The 15,879-nt window shown below is 39.6% G+C and overlaps 1 pseudogene across 1 annotated transcript; it reads left to right on the forward strand.

Annotated features, from left to right (window-relative positions):
* The first annotated feature begins 1,494 nt into the window (after positions 1 to 1,494).
* Positions 1,495 to 1,650, forward strand: LOC308498875 (large ribosomal subunit protein eL39-like; annotated as a pseudogene). Its single transcript has one exon. The product of its transcript is annotated as a large ribosomal subunit protein eL39-like (transcript).
* Positions 1,651 to 15,879: the final 14,229 nt, after the last annotated feature.

Below are 15,879 nucleotides of genomic sequence, written 5' to 3' on the forward strand. Positions count from 1 at the left end.
ACTCACTCCAATTTAGATTTAGTTAGCCAATGATTAGCTATTATGGGTTCTTGAATTAATTAGTGTCTCTTAAGCTACAGGGAGTTAGTGAATTAATAAAAATTCTTGGAGAAGCTTAAAAAAATTCTAATTTAAAAATCCTCAAATTCTCCTCACCCCCTCAACATATATTGATCAATACACTTAAAAATGTCACCCAACTTTTTTCTCATTTTGAAAAACTAGAATTTTTTTTTCCACTTTCATGAGAACAAATAAAGCTGTGTGTTTCAAGGTTATTTCTCCCTGAAGAGCATCTAATTTAGATTACCTAACAGATCATTTAAAGACACAAAGGGCCTGATTTGATCTCACTTATACCCCCACTTATAAATTCAGCCAATAGAATCTGATTTTCTTAAGGTGTAAACCAAGTGGCTCAGTGTGACTTGAAGTTTGAAACAGTATACCTGTCCACCGTATACCTGGAATATATTCTCGTCCTATGAACCCTAGCAATGAGGGTTTGAGCCTCATTCAAAATAAGCAAAAGGCATAGTAAAGTGGGTAATCCAGACTCTAGTCAGCACATTCTATTTATTTCCCAACAAATACTGGGTTTAGATCTTGTGAGAAACCAGATCTGTAGCATACTCGTATATCATGGATTTCACATTATTCGTGCTTGTGGCACATTATGTTAGGTGACTTTTAGATAGGGTTAATCTAAATGATATTCTGTACCATTTACCTTATACTGGGTTTTCTTTTCTTTTTTTTTCTTCCCTCTTTTCTTTCTTCCTTTTTTTCCAAAAAAAAAATCATACTTGAATTTCATAATGTAAATCAAAAAGAATCTACAGCTGAGGTAAACAGAAGTGACTGTGAGCTCTGTGTTATCTGTGTGTCCAGCACGTGGCGTGCAGTGGGGTGGGAGGGGGAGTGCCTCACTTGTCTGCCCACAGCCTGTCTCTCCCCTCACCTCCCCAGAGGAGCACCTGACTCATCATCAAGAAGAGGCAGTGGTGGAAGAGCAGCAACCCTGGGAAAGTTATTTAACCTTTCTGAGGCTTGGTCCTCATTTGTCAAATTGGGACTGAGAATGCCTACCTCATAGGGTTACTATAAAGATGAAATGGTATAGTGTGTATGTAGAACCCGTGACAAATAATAACTAACATGTAACTCTTACTCACTCCAAGCTCTGTTCTCTACACATCATATAATTTAATCTTCATAATCCTGTGAGATAGTTCTAATATCATCTGCATTTTATAGAAATTGAGGTAGAAAGAGGTCAAGAGTCCCAAAATCATATCTAATAAGGGGTGGAGCTGGGATTTGAACACCAGAAGACTCGCTTCTGTGTTCACGCTCAGCAAGCGGAGTTATTAATTTTATTACCCTTTGCATTTGGTTCCTACCACTGTTCTGAAACTGCTTTTTGAAAGTGTCACCAGCTCTTTCTCCTTTTCTCTGTCATTATGGTGTGTGCATTTGACTCTGTTCCTTGCTATGTCTTCTCACAAGACTTTTAGGATCAAGGAATTCATGGCCAAGAAACAAAAGCAGAATTGTCCCATTCCCCAGTGAATTCAGATGAAAACTTGTAATGAAATCAGGTACGATGGCAAGAGGAGACATTCGGGCAATACCAAGCTGGGTCTATAAAGAATCGCACATGAGATGACATGCATATTTATGCTGTATCACTAGCATCTTATCATATCAAGTGGAAAACATCACCATTATCTGTACAGTTGGACATGTTTTATTGGGAAAATTATTTTTCTCTTTGTTTCTGTACTTTTGCACTAGTAGTTTCAGTAATCAATACAGAGGGTGCCAACAAAATGTATCCACATTTTAAGAAAGGAAAAAGCTGTATTAAAATTGTAATACTCAATATACGCTGATAAAAAAGATGAGTATAAGTCATATGCATACATTTCTTGGCCACCTCTGGTATCTGAGAACTTTTGTTCAGAAAAAAAAGAGCAAGTGTCAGTGACCTTCTTATCCTTGACACCTCTGGAATAATTCAATCTGCTATCCACCTTCTCTTTATTTAGACTTCAACTCACTGACTTTCATAACTCAGGAAACTCTCTCTCTCCCTCCCCCTCCTCCTCTCTCTTTCTCTCTCTCTTCCACTTCTTTCTCAAGAGCAACAGCCCACCCCCTCAAACTCACCCTGAGATAATCATCTCCAACAGGAGTCAAAACAGAAGCAATGCCTGGAGTAGACGTAACCTTCACTTCTTCACTCCACTAACAGCCCTACCTCTCCTACCTATCCCAGGTCACACCTTGTCCAGGTGGAGTCCCTCTGTCTGCTGTCAGCCCACCACAGGTTTCTCCACGTGGAAGGAGCAGTGGGACAGGAAATGGAAACCAGGACGCTGGGAAGCAGAACCCACATTGTTTGGCAACTAACTATGGGAAGGGACAGCTGGTACAGAGAAGGAAGTGTTAAACATGACTCTAGTGTTTTAAGCACGGGGAAAGGTTTTCTAGAGAAGATATATTATAGAAATTAAGAGCACAGGATCTGAAATCAGGTTGTATTCTAACACTGCCACTTAGATTTTTGACCTTGAACAGGTTACTTCACCTTTCTAAGGTCAGTTTCCTTGTCTGTAAAATGGGAGTAATAATACTTATAACCACTTGGGATTAAGATTAAGTCTTCTCTGTTAGAAAATTCCAAGTGAGAGTGGTTTAAGCAAGGTAGACTTTGTTTTCCTCTCAGATAAAATAAGCTGGGAGTTAGCCATGCATGTCTGGCAGGGCACATTGCAGCTACCCAGGTTCTTGCCCTGGTGCTGCCTCATTTAGTGTGATTTCTATTCCCAAGGGCACCTCATGGCCAAGATGGCTGCTGTAACCCCAACAATTGCATGCTTATTACAGGCAGATGGAAGGGGGGGAAAGTGAAACTTTCCTTACTTTATGAAGACTTCCTGGCAGTTTCATACAATGTATCATTAGCTATAACTTAATCACATGGCCACACCTAACTACAGAGGAAGCTAAGAAATGTAGCCTTCTAATGGCAGCCATGGGCCCAGGTCAGTACCAGGGCTCTATCCCTAAGTATAGTGGAGAGTGCATAGACAGATAACAGTCTGCAACCATGCTACTTTATCGAGTGTTGCAAGAATTAAGTGAGATAAATACAGAAAGGTCAACAAATGGTGGTGGATATTTTAAGTGGTGGATATTGTAACTCACAATAGTGGTGTCATCAATGGAAATGTGTAAGTCAGGAAGAGAGCCAGTGGTGCCCCTAGGGTGATGAGTCACAACAGAAGTGTATCTTGAGGAGGGGCAGTCATGTTCCCCAGCAGGGCTGATCTGTGGCCTGGGAGAGATGGCGAAAGTAAGGTCAAGGTAGACGCATGGAGTGGCCAGGTCAACATCCCTCCTGAGTCTTGTCCCAAGAGCTGTGATGTTCTTCTGGTTCGATGCTAAGCTCCCAGGTCCTGCCTGCTCCTCCATTTCCTGACCATTATAGTTTCCACTGTGGAATTTCCACAGGCTCTGGTGCAGATAAAAATCTGGCTCTGGGTCAATAGAATTTTAATTAAAAAATGGAAATGAAGGCTCATGTCACCAGTATTACATTCTTGCATCCCACTGATGATTTCTGGCAGGGATAAAAATAACAGACAAAACCCTTTGGCACTAATGAGGAAAGAGCTGTTTTTTTGCTTGTTTGTTTTGTTTTTTGTTTTAATGGATTCAAATTTTATGAGTGAATTTAAATATATCTCCTTTTGGTGTGTGTGTATGTGTGTGTGTATTCCATTGACCTCCCGTATTTTAATTCGGCATTTCCAAAGGTCATCAAGTGCACGATTTAGCTATCATACCAGGTTAATGAGTGAAGGGGAAATAATCATAATTTATTTTTGATGTGAAAGACTATTGAATGTTTTCTTGAAAGAATTTTATTTAAAAGCCTATATTTTAGTGAATATTGGGAACTCCCGCCTTTAAGAGAGGCCCGAAGTTCGAACCCTAAAGCTCAAGCCATGCTCCTCTCGCATATACAGAAAGACCGGCTTTGATCACTCAAAGCCGTTGTTAAAGGTTGAATTATGTACCCTGAAACTTCATATGTTGAAGTTCTAACCCTCAGCATCTCAGAATGTGACCTTATTTGGAAACAGGGTCATTATAGATGTAATTAGTTAAGATGAGGTCATATTGGTATCTTTATAAAAGGGGAGAATTTTGAGACAGACACACACACATAGAATATCATGTGAAGATTGGACTTAGGCTGCTACAAGCCAAGGAACTAGCAGAAGCTAGAAGAGGGGTCTGGAGTAGATCCTTCCCTGGCATCTTCAGAGGAAGCTTAGCTCTACCAATCTTGAGTCCACATCTCGGACTCCTAGTCTCCAGAACTGTGAGGCAATACATATCTGTTGTTTAAGCCGCTCAGTTTGTGGTACTTTGTTAAGGCAGCCCTAGGTACCTAATATGGTCCAGGACTTGATGGTTATATCACCTTAAGTCATTTGATCTCTCCAAGCCTCCAGTTCCTACGCTGTCTGTGAGAATAGCGATGCCCACCTATCTGCTAGAGAAGATCAAATGTAAAATCCCTGGAATATGGGACAGCATCACCCTGATGTCAAGTATTAGTATTACACTGTAAAGTGATGGTGTAGCTTTTCCTCCTTTCTCTCCTTCCTTCCTTCCTCCTTCCCTCCCTCTTCTCTTTCTTTTTTTAAAATTTAGATCTGTCTCAGATGTTAAGTGTTTAGGTTCAATTCCTCCTCCCAAGACTACTACCCAATAGTAAAAGAGGGATATTTCTATAATTATCACTGATTTGGGGCCTTCATTGAGGATTTCAGGAACCAGTACATATCCTGCTCTAAGATTTCTTGGTCACATGTGCCTTTCTGAGAGGAACGAATTGCAATATAAACTGGTAAATTGGTGTCATCTTGTATCCCAACACCGACCACCTGATCACCTTCCTAGAAGGCTGTGTTAAGAGAATTCTGAGGCTTCATCCAGGAGAGGGGATGATGACCACTTAGCAATACTTGATTTGCTATGTATCTGAATTAGGGTAGTTCATGCCTTTGCGGACTTAGGATTCACATATCTTTTTTTTTTTCCTTCATCTGGAATTTATTTATTTATTTTATTTATTTATTTCACATATCTTTTGAATTATGACCAAGCTCTCTGCTATATGAAAATCTTTGTACATGGAAAAATTCACTTAGCCAAGGAAAGCAAAGAAAGCTTACACTCAGCTAAATCAGGGGTAGCCTGAAAGATACCTAAGAGTTAAAGGAAAAGAAGTTGAATAAATTTGGGGTTGTCTGTGTGAGAAAGTGTTGCTTTGCCACCTCCTCGGAAATTCCCGGTGAAATTTGAAACTGTCCCAAGGTTACATACAGCCTTGAGAATGTGGTGTTGAGGCTATCTGGATGATACACATGACTGAACCCAGTTAAGCCTCTTATATAAATTTTTAAGATTTGGTGGGCAGGTATGGAAAACTACTTATCTTGAGGCAGCCCAACACAAGCCTCATCAGTAAATTCCCTTTTTTGTTAAACCTGCCACAGACAAGTCTGGAGTGGTCCGCCTCTCTCTTCAGTCTCCCCCTGCCCTTGAGTATCCTTGGAGCACCTTCTCGCACCAGGGGAGGCAAGCAGGACACACATTCCTATGAAGGAAAGGGAGTGAAGAGCCTCCAATTGCCTGAGTCCAATTCATGGGTCAAATGGTGATCATGGCTTCTTGATGACTCCCCCAACAAGAGTACAGATAATAACAACAGTATGATTTATTTAAAGCTTATTTATTAAAGCTATGTGTCAGACACAGTGAATACACTTGACTTGCATTAGTTCAGTAACTCCTCTTGCTGTCATAGGAGGCAGGTTGCTAGTCAGATAGGAAGCTGAGCTTCTTAGAAGTTAAGTGACCATCCTGCAGTCTCACAGCTAGACCTGCTAGAAAATGGCAGAGCTAGGATTTAAACCCAGGTCTGCCTGCTAGTCTGACATCTCTTCTGAGGCTCAGGATGCTGCAGGTGTGTGTGTGTATTTGATTGAGGTGAGATTCACATGATATTAACCATCTTAGGGTAAACAGCTAACTGGCATTCAGTATATTCACAATATTGTGCAACCACCACTTCTATCTAGTTCCAAAACATTTTAATCACCCCAAAGGAAGCCCAGTACTCATGAAGCTGTTACTCCCTATTCCTCCCTTCCCTCTGGCCCCCCACAAACAATAACCTGTTTTCTGCTTCTTCGCCCTCTACAAATTTACCTATTCTGGATATTTTATATAAGTGGAATTATAGTGGCCTTTTGTATTTGTCTCCTTTCACTTAGCATAATATTTTTGAGGTTCATCCATGTTGTAGTGTGTATCAGTACTCCAATCCTTTTTATGCTGAATAATAATACTGTGTGCATGTTTTTGAGGGAGAATGTCGGCAGCACCCCCGTCACTGTCCTCCACCTGGAGATATGAAGAGGACCCAAGTCCAGCTGCTCTGATACCTCCTCCAGTTTGCCAGGCCTTACAGGGTACCAAGGATGACCAGAATGTTGAGACACTAGGTGCTCTCCCTTCTTCTCCCCTGATACCCACATAAATGAGGAGTGTCGGACGTGGTCTTCTGCCTTCCTTGATGTACAGGGCCAAAGCACCCAGAGACTCTGGATGTGGGAGCACGGACTAGAGCCTAGGATATGTGGTTTCCCCAATCTGCTCCCAACTAAGTTTTCTTAATTCTCTTCTTTGGGGTGTCCAGAATACCCCATCGTACATGTCTTTAGTGTTCCTGGGTTATGATTCAGCTCTGTGCTGCAACTAGAGCAACAGCTTCCATAATACTCTCTCTAGTTCGATAACTATGGTCATTGAAAATCATCTTCCATGAAACAGTCGGCATGATCTTTCTAAAACCCCAATCTGGTCAAGTCATACCCTACTCACAAACATGTTGCCCCTCTTCATTGTTTATAGGGTGCACCAAAATTCTTTAACACAAGGTCATTCAGGATCTGGACTCTATCTCTCTATGCAAAACAGTCTTTCCTCCATACTTCCTGCACATTCTAGCAAAATTGAATAAATGGGGCTTCCCCTGACTCCCCAGGAAGACTCAGAGGCCCTTTCCCTCATACTTTCGTGTCAGCATGGTGACTTTTATAGACTTTCATAATAAGAAGGGGAGCAGGTCAAGCCATTCTGAAATGATTTGTTTGTACATCTGTCTCCCCATTCAAACTGTGAGTTCCTTGTAAGCAGAAAATGTGTGTTTTCAGCTTTGTACCCCCAATACCAGGCATAGTTCTTAGCACATGGCAGGAACTCAGTAAACATCAGTTCCTTTTGAAAAGCCAAGAATTCTAGAGGAGGTGATATCCTAAAAATAATACCCAGCATAGGAAGGACCTGGTTAGAAGTTAGATGCTAGGACTTAAGGTTTTTGGACAATCTTTTCTAACCTCAAACATAATGTTAAGGAAGGGAATGAGGGGTGGGAAAAGTATAAGTCAGAATACATTACTTGTATACATTCTCCCAAAGCAAGAATAACATTTTAACTGTCAGAAACAGGATTATTATAAGTGAATGATGACAACTACATAGTTAGCTGTGGATTCTTTTTTGGTTAAATATATGAAAATAATACCAAAACAAATCTGGCAAACCTGGCAATTTCCATGGTTATTCCTCTCCAACAATCTCTGCTTATTCCTCTTCCCTGACCCCCTTCCTTACCCTACTTCACTATTTCCCACCACTACCTCCTCCATCATCTGGTTCAGAAGTTCAGGGGAAAGTTGAAGAAAAGCCAGGATTAAGAGAAACAGTTGTGTTCTATGGCTCATGATGTTTCAGCACAGTCAGTGATATGACAGGCTACAGAGCTGGCAATTTCCTTCTAATGTAAACATTGCCTCGCCAAGACTGCCTTAGGTAAATATGGGGCTGTAGCGGGTGAAAATCAAGGTGTGGGAGAGTTTGACGCATGTGACCTAAACTTTGTATCCTCCCTATAAAGTAAGTAGGGGTACTTCTTACAGGTGTTAATTTTCATCATATACATTAATAGCTTGATATCTTCTTTACGCCAATAGGTGTTACTAAAGAGAAGTAATTTAGGAGAGTGGTAAGCAGAAGATTTTGTTGGATACATTTGAAATTAAAGGATTTTTTTGCCTTTAGATGCAAGAGATTTTCTATCAAGGAGGCTCTTTAAGTTTATATTTTTCCAAACCCATAACAATGACAGGCCACATATAAGAAAAGGCCAAAAGCATATTACTAGGGAAGGAAAAACTCAGATGGAAAAAAAGTGCAAAGTACTCATCTGGACTAAAGTCATGGGTCTGCTGTGATCAGAAGCAAGCAGTAGTGGCTGGGAGTTTGACTCCTGTGAATAAAAGGATTAAAAGAGATCCAAGCAATTCAGGGTCCAGAGTTGGACTCCTGCATGAAGCCAGTGTCTGGGGTAGTCCCCTAGGCTGATAAAAAGAGGCTGGGAAAATAACGGGATAGAGGAGCGGTCATATGATGCTATGCTCTAACTAGCAATTTCCTCCTTGTTTTCTCCCTCACCTGGGGTATTGTTGACCATCATTCGGGTAAATGGCCTTTAGCCAGCTTCTGGCTGAGGGGGGGAGAAGGATATATAAGCAGCTAAACTTTCTGCAACAGGGATGAGCTCTTGCATATACTGCTTAATAAAACCACAGGACAAGAGCACAGAATGCCATTCTAAAACTTGGCTCTGGGCTAGAGAATCAGAAAGCCAAAAAGACACAACCCTGAAATTATTAGACTAGAAGGGTGGGCACAGAGGAAGTAAGAGGAAGAAGGAAAACAAAATACTGCTCCTCAAAGTGAGCCTGACAACTGAAACTTCAAAACATGTGAAGAAATCTAAGGCTAAGAAAGACAACCCAAACAAATGAAGCATAAACTTATTTGAAAAGAAATTAATTTCATGAAATAGTCTGAAGGAGTGAAATGGATGACTATAAGAAGGAAACTTAGTTGGGATAAAATATGTAAAAACTAAACAATCATAAAATTCAGGGAGGGTTAGTGTTCAATGTATAGTTAAGACATGCATAGGTTCTTGTGCTCAAAAATAGGGCAGAACTACTAAAAAATTTATAGTTAAGCAACTATGTTAAACATGTAGGATGATTACTAAAACTATAGAAAAACAATATCTAATTTCTAAACCAACAGAAGGAAAAAAGGGGTTATAGAAAAGTTTATCAATCCAACAGGAGGCAGGAAATGAGGGGAAAAAAAGAATCAGAGGGAAAAAATGGTAAAAAGACATTTCTATCCATATGAGCTTTTGAATTATCAGGCAGTCAATTTTTCCCAAGATTTCTAGTCCACCAGCAGTGATGTTTAGCAATGGACTGGATGGAAATTGAAGGCTGATTTATATTGTTTACTGATTTCCATGGTGTAAATACTCCCACCACAGCCAATTTCAAGCTACTAATGAAACATCAGTCAGTTCACAAAATTCCTGAAAATGTAGCAATATCTAGAGGCTTGTGTATGTTGGCTCTAGCATACCACTGTTTGTTTGGGGTAGACAGGCTTTTCTCCATGGTCTTCATAATTTTTGAAAAAAATAAAAAATTTTAAGAAGATTCTCTGCATTTTACTTGTCTAACTGGAACCATATGGAAATTTATTGGGAAAACAGGAGTTGGTGGCATTCTGTTATTAGAGTATTTATCGTACGGTTATGGAAGACTAGTAATTTATGATCCTTGCTAGCAAAACCAGATCAATACAGAGATAAGTGTCCTCAGCACAATAGAATTTATATCATTCACGTGATAACTGACCACTGTGTCATACGTTCAATCATTCATCTCATTATCTGATATAATGAGCAGGAAGTCTAATATGTATGTGATTTATTAAAGCACACTAGTGTGAAACCCACCACCCTTCTAACCCCTTACTTGTCCTTGGCAAATAAGTATACAGTTGTCTACCTCCACTAATAGGGTCCCACAAAGATCAACCACGTTTTTTAATGTTAAATATCTTCTTTGAATTAGAACAGATCAGAGTATTGTCTGAGGTAGCATTACTCTTTTCTTTTCCGTTCACTTCTCCCTTCCTCCCAGTCTTGTGTTCCTACTCCTTTTTTTCCCTCCTTCCATCCCTTCCTCCATTTTTTCTTTCCTTTTCTCTTTTTCTTTTTCTTTCTTTCTTTTTTTTTTTTTTTTTGCAGAGTTTAAGTGGCTTGTCCTAGAGCCAGGTGAGTGGGTAAATTGTCCTGAAAGTCTTTCATATCACTGATTTGCTGCTGTAAGTATATTTGGTGACACAGTCATTCTAAATCACCTATCTATGCATGTCACTGAGTTACAGTGGCTTAAAGCTTGGGACAAACCACAGTACCAGAGCAGGGAAGCACCATGTTCCCTGGAGAGAAAATAGGGAAAGTGAAAAAGGAAAACAGAAAACTAACCATTTCAAAACTGATACAGAGAGTTAGCACTTGGAGTGAGAGTAGGAGATATCCCAACCCCCACCCCCTTTATTTCTCAAGCCCCTGGGAACATTTGTTGCCTGCAACGGCTGTGCTTTGCTTAACAAGGGTTAATCAGAGGACCTATTATTCAGCAAATTAAAGGCTTGGCTGCCTGAGAGCTCCTTTCAGCAAGGATTAGGGTCTGCGATAGTGCTTTGATGTAATAGATGGAGCTGTTCTGCTCCTTCGTGTTAATGGAGGAACAGTAAGGATTCCCCAGGCTCTCTTTGGCAGTTGGTGTCTTTACTCATCCCCTTTCCTAAAAAAGACAAACATTTTATCTTATGAAAATTTAGTGTTTGAACAAGGCACTGGATTGATGTCCCTGGGGGATGAACTATTCATTTCTTTGTCTAAAATCACGGAGGCGCAGCACTAACCTGCTTCTTTGGGTGCCTACTTCCTCAGGAAGAACTGTCTCTCCAAACAGCAATAGAAGCAAGCATTTGGGCCTTGTGGTTCATTGTCCTTAGAATCATTTTGTGCTCAGCGGTTGAGCAGAGGGAGGGATAGAAGGTGACATAGTGGAGGTTTGTGTCCTCAGAAGCATAAACCAAGGCAGCCAATAGCTGTGCAAAATCCTGATTTGCATAAAACATTTAAAACTACTTATTGTGTGACAATATTTTCTCCAGGCTTTTCAGTAGTGGTTAGGTTGTTAATAGAAACCTGGCTTAGTTTATTTTCCCCAATTTGATTTCATACCATCAGTAATATTCATATAATTGGCAATCAGCCAGAGAAGTGTTTAGTCAGCTTAAGTCTTTACCAAAAGAACACACCCTAAGGGAAGAGCACTAAATGTCGGCAGACAACGCCAGTGAGGCTGTTGAAGCTGTCGGTCATTATTTTTCCTCTTAATCCCACCTTCTTCCCACCTCCATGTCCGCTACGTACTATGGCCTGAAATTTTAGTTGCAACCGTTATTGTCATTACTTAAGAGGCAAATTTGACCTGTCCTGTTGTTTCCATGACCCACTTGTATGATGCTCCTGTCCTTGTCCGAATTCTTCCTACTTTCTCCTATGGGATTAAATTGCTCCCTCCTTTGAGTTGCTTTTGATTCATGGACTAAACTTTTTCAGCAAGCTTCTTCACATTCTTTGCAATGAACAGCACACAGTAGCTTGGTACCCGTCTTTCCTTTTTGATGGATGCCAGCATCTGGGCATTACATTCAGCATGTTAGGAATCAAGGGGACCTGACTAAGAATTCACCAAGTGGCTGGTAGATAGATTTAGGCCTGGATTAAGATCAGAGAGTTCTGTACCTTCTGGCATTGGCTACTTAGAGGAATATTTATTTATTAGATGGTTCTTTGATAGAAGGCATCCGTTGGTGTTGAAGAGTGTTATAAAAAAAACAGCTCTGTGAAACTCATGGCCCTATTTACTGCAGGGAAATGGTATTCATTACATTATATGGAATTATTTCTATGAAAACCCAGGAAAGCTGTATATCTCTAGTCTCCTTACCAGTCAACAACAACATCACCACCACCACCACCATCACCATCTCCTCATAGTCCTCTAAGCAGTTGGTCTGTTTTTACATCATAGATTTTAAGAACTATAGAACAGACTGCCTTTTGCCTTTCACACTGGCTTCTACAGAGCTCAGTGCCAAATTTGTGGCCACCGCTAAAAAAATAATGTATTTCATATTCTAATTGCTGTTTTTTTCTGATTTCCCTTTTGTTTCATTTTTCTCTTCTGCTTTTAATTATTTTTTATCTTGCAGTATTGTGCATATCTTTATTTATTTAAGCAGATATTGTAAGGTGCCTGAGATTATTTCTAGAACAAGATGAAGTATTTATCAGTTGCATACGCTGATGGTGGGAAGGTAAAATGATGCAGTCACTCTGGAAAACAGTCTTGTAGTTCCTCAAAAGGTTAAACATATAGTTACCAAACGATCTGGTAATTCTACTCCTAGATATATACAACCAGAAGAAATGAAAACATATGTTCACATAAATACTTGTGCACAAATGTTCACTGCAGCGTTATTCATAGTAACTTAAGCATAGAAACAACCCAAATGCCCATCAACTGAAGAATGGATAAACAAAATGTATATCCATACAATAGAGCATTATTTACCAATAAAAAGGAATGAAGTATTGATACACGCTGCAGTATGGATGAACTTTGAAAACATTATGCTAAGTGAATGAAGCCAGTCACAAAAGACCACATGTATTATATGAAATGTCCAGATTAGGCAAATTCATAGAAACAGAGAGCAGATTGGTAGTTGCCGGGGAATGAAGAGGTTGAGGAGAAATGAGGACTGCTAATGGATGAGCTTCTTTTGGGGGTGATAAATGTTCTAAAAATTGATTGTGGTAATGGTTGTACAACTGTATTAATATACTAAAACTCTTTGAATGTATACTGTAAATGGTTGAACTGTATAGTTTGTGATTTATATCTCATCAAAGCTGTTATAAAAGTCATTTGCAGTAATTAATCAACTATAAATTTTATGGAATAGTTTTTGTTGGTTATCTTACACTTTCAATTTTTACTTTGCATCAGATGTGTACACTGTAGTTAAACCCACTTATTTTAAGCAGAAACTGCAGACTTGTTTGGAATTGTGAGTCTTGAAGAGTACAAATGGCCTGCTGCATAGGATGAAAATTCCCTTTAAATTATCTAGTTCAGTAACTTTAATTCACCAGGCAAAGTGTCTGGTTGGGGAGCAGCAAGTTACAAGCCTGTGGGCATAAGTGATGTCATTCTATATCTACTCCTCCTTGTCTTTGCATAGCCTATCTCCACTGCCTTATTAACTTTTTCTACCTCGTAGTGGAAATAAATGAGAAAGAGTAGTCAGAGAAATAAGGGAATAACTAGAAGATATAGCATCACTGCAGAGAGGGAAAAAGAGTGTTTCAAGAAAGTGGGGCAGAAGTTATGGAAGCAACTCAAGTACTCGTCAGTAGGCGATTGGATAAAGAAGATGCAGTACATATTCGAGTATTAACTTGTCTATAAAAAAGAATGAATCTTACCATTTATGACATCATCGATGAACCCAGAAGGCATTATACTAAGTGAAATAAGTCAGACAGAGAAAGACAAATACCATATGATCTCACTTATATATGGAATCTAAAGAACAAAATAAACAAACAAAACAGAAACAGACTCATAGATACAAAGAACAAACTAGTGATTGCCAGAGGAAAAGGGTTTGGGGAGCTGGGTAAAAAAGGATTAAGTAGTACAAGTTGATAGTTACAAAATAGTCATGGTGTGTAAAGTACAACATAAGAAATATAGTCAATCATGTTGCAGCAACTATATATAGTGCCAGGTGGGTACTAGACTAATTGGGGGGATTACTGCATAAATTATGTAACTGTCTAAACACTGTGCTGTACACCTGAAACTAATATAAAATAATATTGAATATCAACTGTAACCAAAAAAAAAAAAAATTGGAGAAAAAAGAAGGTGGGGCAAGTCAACAGTGACCATTAGTAAACAGAGAGGTAGGTTCAGTTCTCATTAATTAGCTGAGTAGAATGAGGACTAAAAAGAGATCATTGAATTGGTAACATAAAGGCTTTTTGTTTCCACTGAGAGAGATTGTAGTAGGGTAGTAAGGGTAAAAAGGTAGATTGTTATGTTCACAAAGATTTAGCTACAGCTCCATCCATTAAATGTAAGTTGGCCAAAGATTCCACTGGTTGTCCTTTCTTCTTTCCTTCTACAGTTTTGACTTGTGTTCAAGTTCCACAGTTATAACCACCATCTTTCCTGTCCCATTTCCTTAATTAAGACTGTATCTTTCCTAAATGGATCCCCTCTCTCCCTCCAATTTACTCTCTAATGTGGTGCCAGTTTTATTTTCTAAAGCAAAGATTTAATTGTGCTCAGAAAAGGCCATTTCACTGTGGCTTAGACAGAAAACCCAAGCTCACTGCTATAGTCTTCTAGGTTCTGAAGGAGATGGTTCCCAGTCAGATTCTAGGTTCCCAGTCAGATTCTGACCTTCATCTGTTACATTATCGTGTTCTACTCTGTTCCCCATATGAGCCATCCTTTTACCATGGGCTCCCATCCTTACTGTACTCTGCACTTGGAATGCTCCTCCCCTGCACTTCCTGTCAATATCTCTTTCATCCTTTAAGACCCAAGTGTCATCTCTCATGTGAAACACTGTTTTTCCAGCTAGAATTGTGTACTTCATCTGAGCTACTCTAGTGCTTACACTTTTCAGCCTTGAATTATTATTATTTATGTCCATATCTACTCTTCTACTTGTTTTGAAGTTCCATGAAAGCTAATGTCTCACTCCAAGGATTTTTGGAGTGCCATTCACAGTAAATATGTACGTAGAAAGTGTTTGAATAAATCAATGAATTCAGTCCCACCTGGTTCTCTAAATATCTCATATGTGTAAATTTGGTATTACCCCAGAAGATAAGTTTCTTATATAACATCTTTTGTTTATTTTGTACTCTCCTACTCCCCACCCAGTCCTACGATAGTCCTGAGCGTGGAATGGTCAGTCATGCACTATGGAACTGGTTGTTCATTTCTCATAGGGGATGGCTGGGTACTCTTCATTGCTTCCCCTTGTAGGGAAAAAAATATGCATACAAATGAGAATTATGGATTTAACTCTGGGCAGCGTGGCAAGTAGGATCAAGGGGAGGATTCGAATTCCTATATCCCCCGGCACTTAAGTCTGGACTAAGAAGCAGACCATAACTGTTTGTCAAAATGGAAATTGATTTTTAAATCAAAGAAATTCGCCAGACATTCAAAAACAGGAGTGCCCAGAGGCTTGAGCTTGAAAATGGCAAAGTTCTTTGCTTTTGCTGAATTGTCAGACTCTGAAAGTCCCCCCTCTCCCAGAACTTTCAAAGTTCTGATCAGAACATCTCCTATATAGTAATTTTGTCCTCAGTAGTGAAAATCATACTGAGAAAAAGTAGCTAATTAACGGGCACCGTATTATTCAAGTCGAACTCAAGGAGCCATTGCACATTAACATTTCTTTGTACAGCACTCATCTTGTTTGGAATGGGTATGCCTTGGTGGCCCTCCTCCAATGGGCTGACTGATTCTGTCCCACCACCTAGTACAGTGGCTGGCTTGTATAGCTGGCATTTACTGAGTGCTCACCCTGTACCATGCTCTGTGCATGGATTATTCCATTTACTTCTCACAATGATAATATTACCATTTTACAGATAAAGAAACTGACATCCAGAAAATTGAATTAACTTGCATACCATTGCATATCTATAAGAACAGAGTTAGGTTTGACCCAACCCTAGCTTTTAACCTTTAT

Source organism: Rhinolophus hipposideros (assembly GCF_964194185.1).
Source record: "Rhinolophus hipposideros genome assembly, chromosome: 6".
NCBI lineage: Eukaryota > Metazoa > Chordata > Mammalia > Chiroptera > Rhinolophidae > Rhinolophus > Rhinolophus hipposideros.